Source organism: Phalangium opilio, unplaced genomic scaffold (genome assembly GCF_054372755.1).
Source record: "Phalangium opilio isolate 3A_F unplaced genomic scaffold, DU_Popi_V2 ptg000031l_1, whole genome shotgun sequence".
Classification (NCBI taxonomy): Eukaryota; Metazoa; Arthropoda; class Arachnida; order Opiliones; family Phalangiidae; genus Phalangium; species Phalangium opilio.
In genome coordinates this window covers 4,169,607-4,174,931 of record NW_028324158.1, presented here as the reverse complement: position 1 = coordinate 4,174,931, position 5,325 = coordinate 4,169,607, and positions in this window count along the sequence as shown.

Sequence of the window (5,325 nt, the reverse complement as noted above, 5' to 3'; positions counted from 1 at the left end):
CAAGTGAAAGAAGAGGTTGAAAGTGAAATCTAAAAGCTTCGGTTTTTGAAACAAATTTAAAATTATAAACGATGAGCGGTATTTATATATATTTGTATTTTAATATCAATGCAAAATAAACCCATGGCTTTCAAACATATTTTCTAAACGTTTAAAATTTTAAATTATTTAACTTAAATCGCAATAGGTATCAAGCCTTTACGAAAAACATCTGGGTTTATTTCTAATAAGATTATTTTACAACCTCTTTAAAGTAATTATAAAATAAATTTTTGGCTATTCTCTTAAATTTATCCCCTTAAACTACAGTCTAGTAGCTTCAGACGATTCTTCAATTTGTCAGGCGCTATCAAAATAAGAGTATATACTTTAATAATGACGATTGAAAGTTTGGGAAAATATTCAGTATTAGGAAACATGAATTTGAATTTAGGAACTTCAGCTAGAGACTCTATAGGTGGAGTCTCACTTAGAAAAAGGGGCAAGGTTAAAAATTACAACTAGTTAGTTTAGTTACTCGCATCTTTCGATCCAAACAGTTAGGAAAGGTACATACGCGCCACGTGATTTTTGTAGACCAGGGATACCCTAGACTTAGGTATCGCCCTCTATCTCTCTCTCTCTCAAGCGCAGAAGGATGAGCACATTTGCATGGTTTTCCTTGAGGGGTAACCGTAACCATGGTAACCACTGAACACCCAAGTTCCGTGTTTGCCTAACACCTTATTGGGTCTCCCTGGTTTCGGGTCTCTAGTTGCTGTAGACTAAGATAAAGGTGACTAGAGTGTAGATAGACACAAAACAGAACTGTAACGACTCAAAATCTGACCCGATTTCTCGCTAACACTTCAGTTTTGGTATCGTGACACACCACAATAACATTGTGGAGTTCAAACAGGAAGTAACCTATACGAATCCAAAGTAATCAAAAAAATATCTTTCTTCAGGATGCCTGGTTTCTGTCATAAATTAAATGGTGTTTTCTTTGAGGAGAAAGTATCGTAGAAAATGGAAAACAACATTTAGTTACGGCAGAAGTATATAATACTTTTCTTTGAGAGAAGTGTACCACAAAACGGGGAAAGTGTAACGTCACTCTTCCCAACATTCCTTCACATTTGGAGCAAGGTTACTAAACCGAATAATACGCGATAAATAGTTCACTCATCATTACTCTATTAGAGCTTAACTATTTGCCAAGGCGCATGCGCTTGTGGATTTTTGTCAAACGTCAAGACAATCAAGGTTTGTGGGTTGATTGCTGAGAATTTAGTACGGTGCGATGCCCATCTGAAGTTTCATGAGCAGAGGAGCAAACAAAAAGGATGAACCTGGCAATAACTAAAGTATTAAGAGGAAGCAGAGTGTTATCATTCTGGTTACGTAGATATGCGCCCCCAAACCTTGGCCCTTATAACAAGGAAATATCCACATTAACATTACTTCACCACCGTACGCACACTTCTACCCATTTATTAGTACACTTGTACTAGATAAAGGTTCACTTGTACTAGATAAAGGTTCACTTGTACTAGATAAAGGTTCAATAACATTCTTATATTGAAGACTAAGGCTGATATATCTTACTGTGACTGTTTCCTTGATCTAGAGGTCAGTGTTTGGGAGGCAATTTCTCCGTAAAGAAATGTTGTAGACCCCATATGTTCTTTGACACGTTCCACTAAGTTTGACCCTAAGAACACACCCTTTAATTTATCGAAGTCTTATTAGATACACCCTGTATGTGAAAAGAGACTGCCAACCAAAGACTTTTTCAACTCTTGACCCAACCGGGGTCAGCGGGTCTCCTAAGCTTTTCTTTTGATTATTTTATTAATATCGTCCCCTAAGGTTTTCCTCTTTCTATCCCTGACAACAGTTCTTTTATAGAAATGACTGAGCCGAAAGTGCGGCAATAAGGACGGAAGGAACACTCGAAGGAAATTTCCGTACTTGGTAGCCTCGCGCGTATTTTATGTATGAATGCCATCTTAGGGTTCCATGGGCTCGTATTTTTATACTGGGTCGTTATAAGCCCGCCAATTTGGCGATGGTGTAAAGGGTATAGTGGTGGTATGAGTTCATGACGCTACAGCCCAGTTCTATCTTTGTGAATTTGAACGTTCACAAGTCTTACACGGTTTAATGACTATAATATTACATTCCAATTAAAACCGGATTGAAATTAACCGATGGCATTATCGAAATTTTACTGGTACTTATACCGATTTTAACAGATTATTTAAACTTAATGTGACAAACGATTTTAACAGATAACTTAAACTCAACGAGATAACCGATTATTCGACAAGAAAACCGATTACTTAAACTCGACGAGAATAAACGACAACGATTATTCGACAAGATAACCGATTATTCGACAAGATAACCGGTTATTCGACAAGATAACCGGTTATTCGACAAGATAACCGGTTATTCGACAAGATAACCGGTTATTCGACAAGATAACCGGTTATTCGACAAGATAACCGATTATTCGACAAGATAACCGATTATTCGACAAGATAACCGGTTATTCGACAAGATAACCGATTATTCGACAAGATAACCGATTATTCGACAAGATAACCGGTTATTCGACAAGATAACCGATTATTCGACAAGATAACCGGTTATTCGACAAGATAACCGATTATTCGACAAGATAACCGGTTATTCGACAAGATAACCGATTATTCGACAAGATAACCGGTTATTCGACAAGATAACCGGTTATTCGACAAGATAACCGGTTATTCGACAAGATAACCGGTTATTCGACAAGATAACCGGTTATTCGACAAGATAACCGGTTATTCGACAAGATAACCGGTTATTCGACAAGATAACCGGTTATTCGACAAGATAACCGGTTATTCGACAAGATAACCGGTTATTCGACAAGATAACCGGTTATTCGACAAGATAACCGGTTATTCGACAAGATAACCGGTTATTCGATAAGATAACCGGTTATTCGACAAGATAACCGGTTATTCGACCAGATAACCGATTATTCGACCAGATAACCGATTATTCGACCAGATAACCGATTATTCGACCAGATAACCGGTTATTCGACCAGATAACCGATTATTCGACCAGATAACCGATTATTCGACCAGATAACCGGTTATTCGACCAGATAACCGGTTATTCGACCAGATAACCGATTATTCGACCAGATAACCGATTATTCGACCAGATAACCGATTATTCGACCAGATAACCGATTATTCGACCAGATAACCGATTATTCGACCAGATAACCGATTATTCGACCAGATAACCGATTATTCGACCAGATAACCGATTATTCGACCAGATAACCGATTATTCGACCAGATAACCGATTATTCGACCAGATAACCGACTATTCGACCAGATAACCGATTATTCGACCAGATAACCGATTATTCGACCAGATAACCGATTATTCGACCAGATAACCGATTATTCGACAAGATAACCGATTATTCGACCAGATAACCGATTATTCGACAAGATAACCGATTATTCGACAAGATAACCGATTATTCGACAAGATAACCGATTATTCGACAAGATAACCGATTATTCGACAAGATAACCGATTATTCGACAAGATAACCGATTATTCGACAAGATAACCGATTATTCGACAAGATAACCGATTATTCGACAAGATAACCGATTATTCGACAAGATAACCGATTATTCGACAAGATAACCGATTATTCGACAAGATAACCGATTATTCGACAAGATAACCGATTATTCGACAAGATAACCGATTATTCGACAAGATAACCGATTATTCGACAAGATAACCGATTATTCGACAAGATAACCGATTATTCGACAAGATAACCGATTATTCGACAAGATAACCGATTATTCGACAAGATAACCGATTATTCGACAAGATAACCGATTATTCGACACGATAACCGATTATTCGACAAGATAACCGATTATTCGACAAGATAACCGATTATTCGACAAGATAACCGATTATTCGACAAGATAACCGATTATTCGACAAGATAACCGATTATTCGACAAGATAACCGATTATTCGACAAGATAACCGATTATTCGACAAGATAACCGATTATTCGACAAGATAACCGATTATTCGACAAGATAACCGATTATTCGACACGATAACCGATTATTCGACAAGAAAACCGATTACTTAAACTCGACGAGAATAACCGATAATTTGAACTGAACGATATTAACCTATTATTAACTAAATGAAATCTATATCGACCGATTTAAACAAAAGATTATTAACCAATTGATTAATCGGTAAAATCAGTAAATTAAATTCGAACCGATTAATCGGTAAAAATCAGAAAATTAAATTCGATCCGATTAATCGGTCACTGATACAGACCTCAGATAGGTTTGAGCATATCACTGATTGAAACCAAAAGTTTTAAAATGTGAAGGGCCCATTTAAGCTCTATACGACATTTGAATTCTTATTTACAGAATTTGATAACGTACTTTTATGTTTTAATTCACTTTTGTTTTTAGGTTGGAAAAACTATATTTTTCCTAGAAAAAGGGAAAGAAAAATAACCCCAAACAAAAAATCATTTGGTTCTGTAAAGGACGTTTTGAGGAATAACGTCGAGTTAGGAAGTAGCAGCTGTTCTTTTCGCATCAAAGCCTTAAGTGGCCTATCCTAAGGCTTATTTCAAGCGGACCATCCATCAGAAATCGAGAGGTGATGAAACGAGCGGAAACAGAGAAAGTGTACTACGCCAGACCATGCCCAGAATATTCGGAGTGAAAAAAAATACTCCAACAGGTTATGAATGGGTGCGGTGAGGGTTCGACAAATCCTTTCAACAACTTTAACCCCAATCGACCCGTAATCAACTCCAAGGCGCCTGTTTCTAATCACCTTTAACCTCTTTTAAACAAAACGGGATAAATAAACAGAAGACAGGATACGTTTTCAAAGGGCTTATGTTGAGGCAGGAAACGACGAACCTGTCGCGAATAACATAAATCTAGATCGGAACTACAACGGCGAACTACGCGCTTTAAAATTGCTCCCGAATTTGGGCCTAATCTACAGATACTCACTATAATTTTAATTTTTTTTTTCTTTCTTCAATATTTTGAATTTTTAAAATATTCTGAAACGTCTTGGAAGTTAAATTTTTCCTCCTTATAAACCTCAGTTATACAATTCGTTTATAAGATATGTTCAATAAGTATGACCAAAAAGTGATATCTAGTTTATTAGGGAGAATGTTTAAGATGCCATATTCACGCGCCATAGTCCCAGTCCCCCTTTCAAAATACAAGGGGGGACGTAAAAAGAGG